This window comes from Ambystoma mexicanum, chromosome 3q (assembly GCF_040938575.1).
Source record: "Ambystoma mexicanum isolate Mex_15411 chromosome 3q, UKY_AmexF1_1, whole genome shotgun sequence".
Classification (NCBI taxonomy): Eukaryota; Metazoa; Chordata; class Amphibia; order Caudata; family Ambystomatidae; genus Ambystoma; species Ambystoma mexicanum.
The window spans coordinates 1099257667-1099275182 of NC_090926.1; the positions used below are offsets into that span (position 1 = coordinate 1099257667).

The 17516-nt window shown below is 47.6% G+C and overlaps 1 protein-coding gene across 8 annotated transcripts in view; it reads right to left on the reverse strand.

Annotated features, from left to right (window-relative positions):
* Positions 1–17516, reverse strand: part of CYP4F22 (cytochrome P450 family 4 subfamily F member 22) — a 517355-nt gene that overhangs the window by 341466 nt on the left and 158373 nt on the right. For 2 of the 8 annotated variants that reach the window (XM_069603857.1, XM_069603856.1), the window contains exon 1: positions 1540–1607. The exons of the other annotated variants lie outside the window; for them this stretch is intronic. The gene's annotated coding sequence lies outside the window, so the exon portion shown is untranslated. Of the gene's footprint in view, positions 1–1539; positions 1608–17516 lie in introns of those variants that run through there. 8 annotated transcript variants of the gene reach the window in all.

Here is a 17516-nt window from a genome sequence, read left to right on the forward strand (position 1 = left end):
TTCATGTTCATAAAATATGTTTTTTAAAGACATGGGAGGGGTCCGTCCACCACACACCTCCTCTCAATTATCACGCATAATGGAGCATTTGATCACAAAATATTAAATGTAAGGGGTAATTGAGTATTGTTAAATATCATATCCCCTCCATCAAAATTAAACCTTGTCCTCCACATAAACTAGTTACCAGAATGTAAATTTAAAACCAGGACTGGACTATCGCCCGGATGAAATAGATAAGGTTGGAAAACATTTAAGTGGTACTCCCCTATTTTTGGTTGGTGGCCTTCAACGCCACCGATTCCTTCCTCAAACCTATGTGGTCCTAAAGCTAAAACACCCACTCACAGGAGCCCTCATTACACGTTTGTCGGTATCCCGCTGGTAATACCAGGGGAATGCCGGTAAACTGACCTAGCGTTGCCAGCGCCCGATATCCCAGTATTACTGGGATATTAAAGGTGCCGGCAACAGCGGTCTTATACCATTCCATGGCGGGTAATGCCAATAATACTGGCAGTTTTTTGCCGATGGGGGCATGATTTAGCTTCGGCTCTTGGCTGGAGGTAAATCAGGTAACCCCCGCCCCTGTAGTTTTGCAGTGCAGTGAAAGTGTGGGTAAAAGACTTGCCAGCATTTTTACTGACACTTTTACCATACCGCCACATTTGTAATGACCCAGTTAGTCTTCTAAAAGTATAATTCCTGCAAAATCTCCTGGTTTTTGTGGGTGCTTTAAAAACAAGCATTGGCAATGCCAACGGTTTGGGCTTTTGTGTAGGCATGGGAAAGGCACAGCCGTACTGGCATCATCTACCCATTGTTGATAGCAGGTGCAAAATGATGCAAGTACCTAGACATCTAATAGCAGTGCCTGGCAAATGCATAAAACGTACGCACAAGCCAAAAATGTTGGCTTTGCCAATGCTTTTTTTCAGTGAAAGACAGGCAGAGTGCTTATATAAATCAAGTGGCTGGAGGCAGGCCTGGAAGACATTTTTATTACACCATTTTACAACTCCAATTCATTAACTCTCAGTAGACTGCTTTGAAGAAACACTGGCATGCAATTTGAATGAAAACCCTGATGGTAAGGCTTGAGTAAAGAGACCTCAAAGACTTCCCATTAAGGGAGGTGTTTTGGGAGCGCAGAGGCAGGAATGGGTGGGAATGGCCATAGGGATTAGCATGGCCATGAGCAGGAAATGGGTGGGTAGAAATGCCAAACAACACTTATAGACTGGAATGGTTTTGTTTAAAGGTGACACCTAATATGCCCAAACTAAAAAAGCAGCTACACTTTCCTTCTGGCTAATGCAGCATGTTAGACAATGCTTACACTTGAAAAACGACCAAAGGCTCTCTAAAAAAAACACACAACACAGAAGAGAATTTGAGGCGCGTTGAGACTTCTACCCGCCCTTGGAAGTGAGACAGATAAACAATTTACACAGAGCAGGAGCTATTCTGATCTCAGGTCTGCCCTGCAGAGAAACACACTTTTGTACAGCAGGGCGAAGCAGAGCGCGCTTTCCTTACCTGCAGCAGCAGCAACCAGGTAGTAAAACAAAGTCTGCACGTCCACAGAACCTACTTATAAAAGAAAGACTTCCGGCCGCGTGACCACAGAGAGGCACCGGCTTTACAAGGCGTAGATGCCTAGGTTATGCAACGACCCTGAAACAGCACTGCGAGTTTCTTGTGCCGAACACAATTACATGAGTCTGCCTGAGGCAGTAAAAAGCCATGGCGCAGATTTCCAACGCAGGACAACATTTCGAAACTGACCCCAGAACTGGTACAGAAAGGATTTCTAGGGACCCAGAAAGCGTGCACAGGCAGTAGAAATGTACGGTCTTCCGTTAAAGGCACAGCTAGCAGGAAGGCTACTTCAGTGTGTGTACCAGATATGCTAAGGTTGTAAAACGACTCTTCTTTCACGTCTTTACACATGAGCCACAGTAGCTGCTGTCACTCTAGGAATTTTTATCTTACGCCGCGACAAAAGTTTTGTGGCCAAATTAATTTACTTCTTAAGCTCACGGTTCAAAATTAAGAACCGATGAGCAGGAGATAAAACCAGCTCCTGGGTCTCGGGATTCACCCAGTAGGCAGGAGCTACCACTGGGGAACAAGGAGTGAGTACACAACGCACCGCAAATCTAACTTCCACATGAGAGGCAAGCCTTAGCTTTTTGTCCATTGTGTATGTTTGAGCGCCAAGAGACCACGCAAGTGGCAGCAGTCAGCACGCACGTTAAAAGACTACGTAACAGAACATAACATGAATAGTTGTGTACTAGATGTCTCCTAATTCATCACTAACATTCACAAATTCTCAAAGTTAATGTTGCGCGTGCATGTTTGAAAGGCAACAATTGCCTGCAGAGCCAAAAGTATCTCCTGGTAGCTGTTGCTTTCAAGCTAACCAGGCTCTCCTAGGCTAGAAGCAGAAGCCAAATCGATCCCACAACCCCTCAATTTCTAACCCTGTAAAATAATTGAGGTGCAGTGGTGTTGCTGGGGTGGTCCTTGGGGCGGGCCTGAGCCCCTCCTCTATAAATCTTTGGCCCCCTTTTATGCCCCCCCCCACCTCAGCTGGGCTACTTTCTCTGCACTGTCTGCAGTGCTGTGTCTGCAAGCATAGCACACACACAGGGCCACACTGAATGATGCCACACAACAATGAAGAGCTGTTAAGTCTCCCTGCAGTCAAGAGCAGCCCCTCCAATCAGAATGTAGTGCAGGAAACCGCTAATGGTGGGTCATTAGTGACTTAATGGTTTAGTGCCTACATTCTGATGGGAGGGTACGTGCAGTGGGGTGTGATAATTGGTGTGCACAAAAGATTGTCTTCAGCAGTGCTTGTGACGTCACACATTGCCCTTTTATAGGTGGCCCCCCAACGTTTGTCTGTGGCCCCCTTATTTTTGTGTGAGGCCCCCTCTGTGCCCCTCCTAAATTTGATTCCTGGCGAAGCTGCTGTAGAGATGGACCAGGTAAAGAGAGGAGGAATGGAAGAATGGAAGGCAGTGTGCACTGTGGGGGAGATTAAGTGGAGAGACCAGAAAAATGACAGGCACAAGGGGCTCGAGAGAGTATAAAAGGCATGATTGGCCGGGGGCATTGCTGGCATATACCATGGGCCTCATTACGAGGAGGGCGGTAAGGGATTACCGGCACCGGTGCTGGTAATCCCTTACCGCCCTACTACGAGTTCCCTTTGCGGGTCCTCCCTTAACGCCTGGTTTTTGATAAAGATATAAGGATTTGAGGTGGGAAAATGATGGTAAAGGAAGCAGAGGATCCACAATTTAACCCCAAGTTGAGGAAACATGTTAAAAATACATTTAGGCCCTGATTCACATTATGTTTTTCTGTGGGATTGGGCCATTATAAAACACTTCTGTGAATCAGGCCCTCTTTATAGAGCATCAGTGAAAGAGCGCTCTAACAAAAAGCAGGGGATAGAAACCATATTATAGGAGTAGGCATAAGATAAATGAAGCCTTCTGGAAAGGTAATCATTGTGAGTGATAAACTAGCAGAAGATGAAAAGTTGAAAACATAGACGTCTGCACAACCTCAGATACACTCACACACCATATATTAAAAAACAGGCACAGGAGAGACATGTTTACATGGCCAAGACATTGAGTTAACCGTGGCAGGCAATGCACAAAAGCAAATGTCCCAATGTTGGGCCCCAGCTGAAGATAGCGCAGGCAGACTCTATGTGCTGATTATCACAGGAGTAATGCCCTCATTTTAGTGTAACTCCTGTGCTTAGGTTTGGTTAGCATTTCCAAAAGAGCCACAACGCAGGATTGGATACAACGCCCCATGTCAACGACAATGTGGAATTAGTATTGATTGTAGAAAAGCGCGCGACCAAGCTCCAAGGCACCTTGACATATCTCAAAAAACACAAAAAGTAGTGTAATAAAATGGCGCAAATGAACGCTCGAGGAAAAGAAAAAAAAAATCACAGAGAAACGTATTCGCCACAGAAGTGTAAGGATATTTAGCGTGTTACAGCACAGAGTACAGCACTACTACACAGGTAGCAAACAGCACAGAGTACAGCACTACTACACAGGTAGCAAACAGCACAGAGTACAGCACTACTACACAGGTAGCAAACAGCACAGAGTACAGCACTACTACACAGGTAGCAATTTTTTTCGCAGCACCACCACAAGGGTGCGGTGCATTGCTATATGGGTTACCAGATTAACAAGGAAAGACAGGCTATTCAGTCAAAAACGATTTTAACATATAAGATGCAAATCTATTTTTACAGTTAAAAGCATACGTGCTCATTTAAAAATGCACACTATTTTTCACCTGAAACGCCTATGGTGCGAGAGACACATTTGAAAATTAACAGCTAACCTATTAACCATTAACCTGACTAATAAAACCTTATTTAATATAACCCACTAATAAAATGTGTTCTCCACTGCAGAATTAGGCATACTCTGAAAACCATTTAAATGTGTGTGCAGATTTTTTTTCTCTTCTCTTCTCTGCCTGATTCTCCGTGTTTTTGTGCACAGTAACTGCAGGAAGAAGGAAGTCAGATTTGCAACAATTGCAAATGTATAAGCGAAGCTATTGTTGAAGAGTAGGAGGATGAGAGATGATGGATTTCATTGGGACACGTCATACAGAGGGCTGAGAGGAAAGTTTTAGTGGGCAGTATCAGGGAAAAAGACAGGCAGACATCTTTCTGCACTACTGGGGAGAAGACCTGGCTGTGGGGTCCTGACTGAATGCAGATTCCTGTGTCCTGCTGCAGTCGAGATTGGGGAGAGCTGAAAGAAAAACCTTTCCACTGGCTGAGGCATTCCTATCTGAAAAAGCTGAGAATTCCAGGCAATGACCCCGGCTTGAGAAGGCAAGCGTTCCTTTTTGCTGGAGTTAATCCAAGAGAGCCACATTCACAAAGAGAACAACTAAAAAGATAAGGTAATGAGAAGTGTGGGAGCTGAGTGTGTACGGTAATATGCAGTCAGTGTAGGATTCCTGTGCGTGTCTTAATCAAATACCAATGTTGCAATTTGAGTTCTGCTCTCCGCCACGCTTTTTGCAGTGTGTCATAGACAATGCTTTGACTGTACCATTTTATTTATTTCTGTAAAGAATGAGATCGTGTCTAAATGCAGCTTTTATAATACAGAAAATATTTGAAAACAGACGGGTGTTTTATTTTCTATTTACCATTACAATGCCGATGATGTGGGGAGATTTTAAACAGTGCAATGGTCATTTTAAGACAGATGTGTGCATGTCAGAATCAGTATGAATAATTGTGAGTGACTGTAGCATAGCTTGTTGGAGGTACATGAGCCAACGGGAAGAGAGACTCTCTGAACATAGCTCCCTACCGTATATAAGGTAGTGGAAATTACCACAAGACTACCACATATAGCTCTCTGTCGTAAATAAGTCAGTGAGTTCGCCCATGGTGGCACACCAACACTATCACTGGAAATGTGGTATTCCTAGAATGCAGGTCTGAGGTCTCTCTAGTGATCACACGAAAAATCTAAGCAAAGATAAGGGATTCTGGACATTGGGGCCACAAATAAAACAAGGGAATTATGCTCACCAAAATACCTCCAACCACGTATACCAAATATGCAGGTCTGGGTGCTGAAATAATGCATGTCCATTGTATTATTGTTGCACATGGCCAAATCTGAATACAAAGAGTGATTATTGCTAAGTTATTTTTCGGCGGTAATAAAATACCGTCAGACCCCAAATCTCCACAAAATACCCTACAGAAGTGCAGCTGTCTGTCAAAACATGGGACTATTGTTACATGCCAACATTTAAATCCCAGCTCTAATGGGAATTTAAGCACCACCCCTGTTGTGTAGTGAATACGCGGTTCTGCGCATTCGCGGCCTATAACGAGGCTTGCGCATGCGCGCATTGAATAAAGACAGTCCCGGAGGGCAGTTCGCGCCAGAGACCAGAGCAGCAACACGTCTCCGGCGTGTCTCTTGGTGCGAGTGCTGAATGCGTGCGTGTGTGTCTACAGGTGGGGCCTGCCATCGCCCCACACTATCACACTGGCGACGAGGACGGTGCAGGAGCAGTCCTCCGCTCCGGTAGCGTCCAGGGAGGAGAACACTGCTCCGTGTCAGCACGGGCTCACACATGTGGCCGGCGCCCATCTTGGATTGAGCGCAGAACGCAGTGGTTGCGGCCCGTGAGGGTGCTCGTGCGCCATCTGCCGATTTGCACCGAAAATCATCAATTTTTGGACCCTCCACAGCCTGTGCAGCTGCAAGGTTGTGGCATTCTGTCAAAAAAAAAGAAAAGAGTGGCACTGGAGAAGATATTGCGCCAAGGGTGATCCGGGGCCCCGTCTTCAAAGCAGTTCAACATATTCCTGTGAGTACCACGCAGAGAAATGGGGGAGGAAGAAGAACAGGAAGGCGCTCCTGCCCCCATCCCTCGCAGGGTGAACAGCACACTAGCCCCCATGTCCGAATTCGATACCACGGGCCCACCTTCCAAGTTGGGGCCTAAATGGCTCTTGTGGGTGAAGAGGTTGGAGATGTTCTTCACGGCCTCGGGGATCACGGAGGACGAAGAAAGAATTGCAATCATGGTGTACTCGGCAGGGGCCGAGGTTCACAAGATATATGACTCTCTGAACATTCCGGTTGCGACATATGCTGCAGTGAAGCAGGCGCTCCGAGATCACTTTCTGCCAATGGCGAATGTAGACTTTGATAGGTTTGTCATGAGTGCGGAAAGACGACGAGAGGAAGAGTCATTGGATCAATTTTGTGCACGACTCAGAGTTCTGACAAACTCCTGTAGATGGGGAAATGAAGAGGAGATGGTTCGGAACCAGTTGTTGCAGTGCTGCAGCTCCGGTAAACTGAGGAGGCAGGTATTGAGAGAACCTGGTTTGACCCTACAACAGATTCTTGACACAGGGAGGGCCTATGAGCTGGCTGACGCGAGGGGTGCGAAAATGGATGCAGCCACGCATGGGAGAAATGAAGGTGAGGCTTTTGCAATTGGCCACACTAACCCAGGAAAGTCAAGGTGGACATCAAGAGGTGGTGATAGCCCGGGGGGGCATAGCAACGCTCCGTGCCAATATTGTGGGTACGACCTGCCACACATGGGTGACTGTCCAGCCAAATCGAGAACCTGTGGCCGGTGTAACACCCCAGGACATGATGCTAGGGTGTGCAGAGCATCAGCACCTGTCGCCGTGTCGAGAGGGCCCGAAAGGGTTGCCAGAGGCAGCACTCGGAGAGTGAGGGGTGTATCATCCATTGAACAAGGTATACAGGACCCAAACATCGCCGAGGATAAGGAGGAGGAAGATGAAATCTTCTTCATCTCGAGCATAGCTGAAGGCCCCGGCAGGAGACGTCAACCCAAGTGCACAGTTAACATTGGGGAAACACCCACACCGGTCTTGATAGACACTGGAGTGTCCGTCTGTGTGCTGGCAATGGAACACTACAACGCACTCCCTGGTCCACCAGGCCTAGCCGAGTCCACAGCACCTATATACGCTTTCGGAGGACACACGCCGCTCCCCATCCAAGGAGTATTCGTGGCCCCAGTCACTCACGGACAAAATAGAATAAGGGCAAGGTTCTTTGTCACAGATGTGAGCCCGCATTCCCTTCTAAGTTGTGCTGCAGCTGAGACATTGGACATTGTACACTTCTCATTTGCGGTCTACCACACTGACTTGGAAAATCTGTTGAGTCGTTTTGAAACGATATTCCGAGGGATAGGGAAACTAAAGGCTGACCCAATACGCCTCCACATCGATGGGTCTGTGAGACCAACAGCTCTCAAACACTGCGGCGTCCCTTTCCATCTGAGGACACAGGTGGAACGCGAGCTGCAATCCCTGATAGACAAGGACATCATTGAGAAGGTAGAGGGCCCCACCCCGTGGGTCTCCCCGATCGTGGTAGCCCCAAAGCCCAAGCAGCCGGGTGCGGTACGCATCTGCGTGGACATGAGGCTTCCCAACCTAGCGATCAAAAGAGAGCGCCACATAACACCCACCCTGGACGACATCATTGGGGAGCTTCAATGGGCGAAAGTGTTCTCAAAACTGGATTTGAGATCCGGGTACCATCAGTTAGAGCTCCACCCCGAGTCAAGATACATCACAACGTTTACGACTCACGAGGGGTTATACCAATATAAAAAACTCAGTTTCGGTATCTCTTCCGTGGCTGAGGTCTTCCTGAATACCATCAGGGGAGCCCTGTCTGGACTCAAGGGAGTGATAAACATGTCGGATGACATTCTGGTCTTTGCCCGTTCCGAGGCTGAACACCTAAAGCGCCTGGAAAGCACACTGGTGAGGCTGCGTGGCCTAGGGTTGACACTGCACAAAGAGAAGTGCGAGTTCCTGAGAGACAGGTTGGAATTTTTTGGGTTCGTCTTCCACGCCGGGGGCATATCACCTGATCCCGAAAAAGTGAAAGACATCCGGGAAGCTACTCCGCCAACCTCACCATCTGTAATCAGAAGCTTCCTGGGTATGGTGACGTATTGTGGTCGCTTCATCTGCGATCTGGCCTCCCTGTCGGAACCCCTGAGAGCGCTAACCAGAAACGACATCGCCTGGAGCTGGGGGGAGAAAGAACAGAGGGCTTTCGACAACATCAAAAATGCCCTATCGCAACAAGAAACAATGGCATACTTCAATCCGGATCGGGAGTCCGGAATTGTAGTCGATGCCAGCCCCGTAGGACTGGGGGCTGTCCTTATGCAGGCCGACAATAAAGGAACCATGAGGCCCATCGCATACGCCAGCAAAGCGCTAACGGAGACAGAGAGATGGTACTCTCAGATTGAGCGGGAAGCTCTGGCCATCCTATGGGGGTGCAAGCATTTCCGTATATATATTTTGGGAAAACCGGTCATTGTGGTAACAGACCACAAGCCTCTCATCCCGATCTTGTCCGGAACATCATCCAAACCACCGCCTAGAATAGAGAGATGGATGCTGTCGTTAATGGAGTACGGGGTCAAACTGCTGTATCGACCAGGCCCTGACACAGTGGAAGTGGCAGAGGGTGTCAAGGCAATATATTTCGCGGTTGAATCGGTGCTGCCCGTTGCCCTATCCCGCCAGGGGATCGCCGAAGACTCCAACATGGACGAGACATTCACAAGGATCAAGCTTGCTATGGCAAATGGAGAATGGCGAGAGGTCCTCCAGGACAACTCCCGAAGGAACGCAGGGGCTCAGAAAGACCTGCAGGCCCTCTGGAAAGCGCGCCATGAGCTCTCGGTAGCCGAGGATGGCCTCCTGCTAAGGGGTCACCAGATTGTCATCCCGAGAACACTGGTTGACAAGGTTCTGCAGCTCGCACACAATGGGCACCAAGGGATGGCCAAGATGAAAGCAAGACTGAGACTCAAGGTCTGGTTCCCCGACCTGGAAAGTAGAGTGGAGGAGTTTGTGAGAAGGTACATCCCCTGCCAAGCAGCACACCCGGTGGAGAGGGCCCCGCCAATCCAAACTAAGGAGATTAGTGACCAGCCATGGTGGACGGTCCATGCCGATTTTGGATCCACCGGCCGAGGGCTCTACTTTCTAGTGGTGACAGACCAGTGGTCCCGCTATCCGGAGGTTGAACTGGTGGAGTCGATGGCGAGTGACCACACCATCATAGCGCTGGAGAAAATGTTCGCCACGCATGGATTTCCGGTGGAGATATGCTCAGACAATGGGGCACCATTTCGGGGGCAACGTTTTGCTCAGTATTGTGAGGAGAGGGGAATACGCCATAGGAAAGTCACACCTCTCTGGCCGAGGGCAAATGGGGAGGTAGAGCGCTTCATACGAGCGCTCAACAAAGTGTTCCGAATATCAGCAGATGGAGGCGCAGACCTCCGACGCAACTTAGTGGACTTCCTTCGAGAGTATCGCTCGACCCCACATCAGTCAACCGGGGTCGCCCCCGCCGAAGCACTCTTTAAGCGTGTACCAAGAGGGCTCCTGCCCGAAATGGAAGGCCGTCAGCCGGGGGAGATTGAAAAGGATCACGTGCGAACGGAGAGGGCGGCGCGGAACGAAAATGAGACGATCAGGAGGAAGCTCTCGGAGAGGCCGATTGCGGTGGGGGATACCGTATTGGTGCGAAACAGAAGAGCAGAAGGAAAGTTATCGTTAACCTACGAAACCCAGCCCCTGGGGGTGACGCATGTAAAGGGCTTGATGGTCACAGCGGCCAACGCACATGGAACTGTCACCAGGAACGTCACGTTTTTCAAGCGCGTGGGATCTGCCGAAACGGATGAAGTCGACCCTCCGGCACCTGAGCCAAGCGATGGACCGCCACGAGACCCGATGGACTGGCCGAGACTCAAGGGACACAAGAGGTGCCTCAGGCCGAGGCACGCAGGTATCTGAGCCGGGCGGGGCGAAAGCCGCCGCAGAGGTTTCAAGACTTTATCATGGACCCTGCTTAGTAATCTAGGTCGTGCTGGAACGTTTATGTTTGAAGAATACGTTGTTAAGTTACACTGTTAATCAATGTTCATTGTTTGGGGAAAAAGGAGGGATGTTGCGTAGTGAATATGCGGTTCTGCGCCTGCGCGGCCTATAACGAGGCTCGCGCATGCGCGCATTGAATAAAGACGGTCCCGGCGGCAGTTCGCGCCGTAGACCAGAGCAGCAACACGTCTCCGGCGTGTCTCTTGGTGCGAGTGCTGAATGCGTGCGTGTGTGTCTGCAGGTGGGGCCTGCCATCGCCCCACACTATCACAACCCCCTTTTAAGTACATCGTTTGCACAGAACTGGACTCCAACGTGACGTTGTGATTCTCTGGGAGAAAGAGAGAGTATGTTTGTTTGCATGTACGGACACGGCTTTGTGTGATATGTTGTGTGTAAATAGAGCTGCTTCATAGAACATATAAATCGGGTTTCATTGCCTTTGTGAAAGGAAAGAATACTCATGGGTGGACAGGAACTTGTGTGATGCCAAATGTTTGCTTGGGAAGCAAGGTGACAAAACCTGTTTGTACACCAGGGTTCATACACAGGTGAAAGGCAGAGTGCACACCTGCCATGAAAGGGTGTAGCAATGAGTGCTGCTATGGCCGAACAGGCAACCGGTGCCCCTGGGGAAGCAGCTTTGCATCGGAGAGAACCTGAAAGACAGCAGCAAAGGTTGTCTGCATTAAATCGGCAGGCCTAAATAGCTGCGGGCCTGGGCCCCATCAATGGCACCTTGCTTAGGATATCTGGACACAGAAACCCACTCAAGAGTGCGCAGCTATGCAGGAAGGGAAGTTTTCATTCATGGCTTCATGATGTGTAATGTTGTGCTGATTGCACGCCTCTTGTCCACATCGTTATGTGGAGGCGGGTGTCGAGGAAGCAACAGGAAAGGGATGTGACGCAGGGAGCGGGACGCACAGGACGGGTGGGCGCGTGGAGATGGGGCGGTAGTTTAGAGAAGAAGGAATAAACACGTGTTCCTCTTTGCCCAGCGTCTGCATCTTTCTTTGCTAAGGAAGGCGCCGTGTGGGAGATTTGGATCAACAGAGGTCCCGCTGAAAGTATAACATAATGGATGTCCGATCAGTCAGACGGGCATTTCCTGTATCCCGGGGATACTTTCCCTTTAAATCAATACACAGCCTCACTAGGCCCTGCTCCTTAAACCCGGGACCTTAAGAGGCCCTCCCATATTACAAGGCATGTGTTCTTTGTCCTTTAAAGGTGGGGCCTGGGCTGTGTCCGCCTTTATCCTTTATTCTCTTGTGACAAGGGACATTTTTTCCCGGACGAGCACTTAACCCAAACGGCAGTGCCACGGGGGTGAGAGTACTGGCTTTCGCAGAAAAATCGCATTTCTTCTGGCAGGGCCAGTACATGGTTATGTACTCCATGGCAGGGCTGTCATGAGCACTACAGGCACCGGTAGCGCAGCCTCTTCCTCCCACTACCACTGCAGAGCAGGCTGGGTTGCTGGTGCCTGTGGTCCCCAGAATGATCTTTGGACAATATTGGTCCCTATCTGGGAGGTCCCAGAACAGGAGGTGAGCACAGTCTCTGAGCCTGTGACGGGCACACAGGCATACTCCCGCAGTTAAGGTTCTAGTTGGTCGTGGGCATTGCCACATTTCACTCTATGAACGTAAAATACGACAAAAGGACTCAGGAGGTGTATTGGAAATGGACAAAGCAAGACAGGGTTTATTGCTGGTTTGCAAACCATCCAAACAAATAGCACCCCATCAGCCCAGTGCCCAAACTAACCCAAACCGCCTCCAAGTCGCCTTCTCGTTATATTCCCTCATGGCCTGGTCCCTCATATTACATGCTATATACGTTTAGCCTTCCCAGGCCCACAAGGTATATCAATAAAGTTAATAGTATATATCTGTAGTGTGTCTTCTGTTTCCCGCCGTCTTCAGTCGTCACGTCATCCATCCATCCTCTGCTTCTGGGTCAGTCACTCAAGTCTGACGATATCCAGCATAGTCCTCCTTAGGTGACGGGTGTGGGGCCTACGCCCCCTAACACACGTTTGGTGTGTTGGGTGTTCTGATCCACGTTTGGACTATTATGCTGCAACATTTGGTGCTGTGGGTTTAGGAAAACCAAGAGGGCGGAAAAGCCCACATTTGCGCCAGAATCCTGGAGAACCGCGCAGTTTTGCGCACAACAAAGTGGTCCCCTGACCTGCCACCCACCAGTGCAAGCATGATGGGCAAGGGGTGCCATGAGTGGAATGTGTGCCAAAGGAAAAACAGCAGTGCCTGTTAGCTTAAAAGCGCTTTAAAATCACCTTTGCTTCCCTGAATGCAAGCTAAAAATGCCTATTTTAAACATCACAAGAATTTCAAAAATCTCAATGAACACCAGCAGACATTTGGCTGAGCTGTGGATGGCAGCAGCTGAAGTGAAATTGGACTGAAAGACACTAAAAACTAAATGTTTAAAATAAATGAGTGACCTACTGTTGAGTGTCACATAGTTTGCAACTGTTGAAATGTCATAGTTTTGAACTTAGAATCAGCGTTCTAGCTTCATGTGTAAAAATTGTCAGTTTGATTTGAATGTAGAAAACTGGGAACTAAAGTGACATTTAGCTGAAGCCTGGCTTGAAGAGAGTGAATTCTGCCCGGCAACTACCCCCGACAGGAGAGGGAATTCAACAGCTGTGTTCCCAGGCCTGGCTGCATCCTGCTGCCCCTGCCAAAAGGAGATGACACCTCTCTGATTGAATTAGGGGAGTGGCACCTGGGGACTACATGAAACTAAACAAAGCACTGCCCCTGGCTCAGGCAAATGTTATATTGGGGGGGGGTCGTAAAATGGCTTCCTCTTGGGAGAAACTGGGAGGGGCAGTGCCTGTGAGAGCAAGCTGAGCTTGGGGGAAGTGGATAAATCAGAAATTCCACCATGCGCTTTGGAAAACCACACCCCTTTGGGGCCAGAGCATGATTTTAAAAAGATGGTTAATTCATAGTGCGGACTATAACTTAAAATTATATAAATAACATCATCATTCTTGTGATTTTTCTGTGCACATTTTAAGAGGTGTTAGGACCCTGTGGTATGTTCTTGGGGATAGTAGCGGAAAAAAAGGTTGTTACTCCAAATTTATGCATGTTAAAAATCTGACACTTTATCATCTGAAACCCATATCCCTGGTGCACATTTGTGTAAAATCTGGAAAGGTTTAGAGGTTGTTATCTGGATGAAAAGGGGAGAATTCTGTCATAAGACACGACATCGTACAAAGACAGGGATCGGACGGTTTGGTGCTACAGAAAATATGTTAACTGGACCTATAATATTAGAAAAATGGTACATAGATAAATATGTATTTGGATCAGAAATAGATTTGTGTGCAATTTGACAAGGGGAGGATCCTCTGACCATAAACCTTCCTCATCAATCTGACTCACAACCCAGTTCCCCCAATCAAGGAAGAGAGGAGGAACTGGCCAATGATAAGTTGAGAGGGTTGGGCATGCAGAATGAGCCGACCCACCCACTTTCTAAACACATAAAAAGAGCCACTGGAACCCAGGTAGGGACATTCACTTTCCACTTTCTTGCGGAACGCTTTGCCGGGAGACTCCAAACTTCAAATCCATCAATCTCCAGAGACCAGAGATCCAGAGAGACCAGAGATCCAGCGAGACCAGAGATCCAGAGAGACCAGAGATCCAGAGAGACCAGAGATCCAGAGAGACCAGAGATCCAGAGAGACCAGAACTGTGCAGTGCTGAGAGCAGAACCAGAGACCAGACCGCTGTGCAGTGCCGCTAGCAGAGCTGACCTAGATCGCTGTGAAGAACCGCTAGCAGACATCCAGCCAATCCTGACCCGATCGGTGATGAAGTCGCATTCCTGTCCAAAATCTAGTGTGAGTACCCAGCTAGCACTGTGCCAAAACCAATCTCTTAGTTTAAAATAATCTAATCCAAACTATTTTAGCCTATTAGAACTGCCTCCTAGAATCGTGTCATTCTATCATCTTTAAAACTGAAAACTGTCATCTGTCATTCTGAGCTTTAAAATTTCAAATCTGAAAAACTACCTTTACTAAATCGGCCGTATCTCCGGAACCGTTTGTGCTAGGAACGAGTGTTAACTGTCATCTTAAAGCTAAGATTCTATGCTTCCCAACGAGCCTATAATCGACTTCCTACTCTTCATAGTGCCTCCGTAACCGTAATTACGCTCGACGCATGCGACTAAATTGCAGCGATTTGACATTTTGCTTCATTTCAGCCACATGTAAAAAATATCTGTCTTTGCTTTCCATCCCTGAAATCTGTTTTCAACCTAATAACCATCCCTGAATCATTGATAGGGCTGGCCTGAACTGATTCAAAGTATCTATCAACTACCCTGAACCCCCTATAGGGAATTGAAAGCCTTTTAGCATATTTTTCACTTAATTGCAACCACATCAAAGTATATTGCCTGTGTTTAAAACTCCTACCTGTTTTCCTCTAAGCTTGCTAGGGTGGAACTGAATTATATTGTTTGCATTCCTGAGAACTGTATGTTCTCCTTTTTTATCTCCTTACATTGCATAGGGGGGGAGTGAATTGTTCAAGAAAAAGTGATCATATTATCTTTTGGTTGATCAATGTTATTATATATTATCAAGGTTATTTCCGTGCTGCATTCTGTCTCACCTTGCCTTTCCTTGAACCATATAAAGCATTCTCTGCCACCTTATTCTTCTGTTCCTATTTATAAGTAACCAAGAACTGTGCTACTGTAGGATTACCTATTGCAGATTACTGCTCATATTCACAAGTGTGCTATCAATTATCAATTTATTTATAAAAGTGTGATATATAGATATATTGTTTAATTTTCAAATAAACCTTTTAATTTGCAAAACGAACCTACTTCTTGGCCCAGTGGGGTCAGGCGGATTCTAAGAGAGGGGTGTTATATAAGGGTTGTCATCCAGAGTAAACAAACTGGACATAAAAATATATCAATAAGGGTTTCCCTCAGCATCCCAGACTAGGCATTGACTTAGCTGTAGTGTTGAATTGAATCTGCTTACAGGTGGTGATTAAGGTCTCATTGTCCAAGCTGGTCTTAGCCAGCATAATCCAAAATGGAGGCTTAGGTGGCCTTCAACCAGTGCACCCAAGCATCTTCCAAAGCGCTGTTTCAGAAGTCTTTCCACACATGTCCGTTTTAGGGAGCTCTAGTGGCAAGTGTTACCTAAAGCCAAATAGTGATTTCCTTATCCATTGTCCCCTTTAACATAAAGAAAAAGAAAAATAAGAAACTCTTGGGCACATTTGCCACCTCCACCCAAAATAAAACTACCAGTCTCCTAGATGATCGTCATCTTAGTGCCTTCATGGCATCATTAACGGCTTCAATCATATTTCCCCTCCCCCGGAGGTCATCAGCATTCACGGCACAACTAATCAAACTCATCTTTTCTTCAACCCTTGCGCTACAATCCCCCAATTCACCTGTTTTTCGTTCTGACAGTGAATTGTATTCTAGACCTGACTCTGGTTCATTCCTACTTTTTGTTTGTGTCCCGGTGAACCATCTACCTTTTCCATTTTGCTTTTACAATACACCGAATCATCCTCATCGTTCTGAGGGTTTTGCACCAATTTCCCAGCTCCTACTGCAGCATTTTACTTTCTTGTTGCATTTCTAGAAGGAGAAAAGATGGGCTGATGTCGGGGACAGACTGAAGTGAAGGCGAGCAGGGGTGGGGGGAGGTCAGTTTTGTATTACCACGGATCCTGGCTGGCGACAGTAACATGTGCATCACCAGATTACCTCCTTCCAATAGAATAGAAAATGCTGTGAGGCATACTAAAGGGGGTAATGGAAAGTTGTTCAGACACTTCTTTGTTAACAGAGCATCATACATCTCCCTCACTACACTACACATTTTGGCTGTCCGATGGGCCACCTCAAACACTTCTTTTTCTTTATTACACACTGCCTGCAGCACCTACAATCTCTTGGTCACCTCTGCCACCTGTCTTACTGCAGTTTCTACTTCTTCTAAATCCTCAATTCTCTGTGCCACCGGCTTTGCCCACCCTTTTCGAGAACTCCACATACACCTTCACTATCCTCCTCTCGGTAGCTGGCCAGAAAACAGTACATTACTTGGTACCTGTATGGATACTAAAATGCACATCTGATTCCGGTGAAGCTACTAATTCTACACACCGATCCTTACGTCGAAACAACCTTCTCGCCACCACAATATATCCTGCTCCTTAGCTTTCCCAACACACCATTTCTGACCAACACTATTGGACCCGTCCTCAACCTGCTCAAGCATTGCAACGGTGGGGCCTGTAAAGGTCATAACTCCCTATTTGAACCAGTATTAAACCACAGGTCAGGTGTCATCCCCGGGGCAGGGATTAAGTATCTAGAGGCATTGTTAGGTAGTTTAATTTCCCAAACTTCATCGTGTGTCACCCATTGCCAGGTGAATCCTGCCCCTGATTGGGGCAGTAGTCTGCTGGCCAGTGCCCACAGTCCTTTTATTGGCCCATGTGCTGTAAACAAGCACTCTTTATCTTCACAGTCTCAATCACTGTACTTTGAGGTTGTTCCATGGCCATATGCATTCAGGTAACCCAGAGTCATTATTCAACAACTATGGCCAACTATTATGTTGCACACCTCTTTTGATCGAAATCTGTTGTGTATTCAGATAATCTTGCACCTCTTTGCACGCCATATACCATTCCAGGTTTCTTCCAGCACTTCATCCATCAGTTTCTGCGGGGCCCCTTGGGTAATCTGACTCAAGCACCCGATCACGTGCAGCTCGCCAATTCGTGCCTCACTACCTGTCCGCTTTGCCCCAGATATAAGCCCCATGACGCTCTCAAGTCGGTCAATTCGACCCTCTAAATGTGTGCCTTTCTATATACGCCAGGCTCAAAGCACAATATTAGCCCCATTCCACATTTTATCCAATACTTGACTTTTCTGTCCATCATCTGACAGT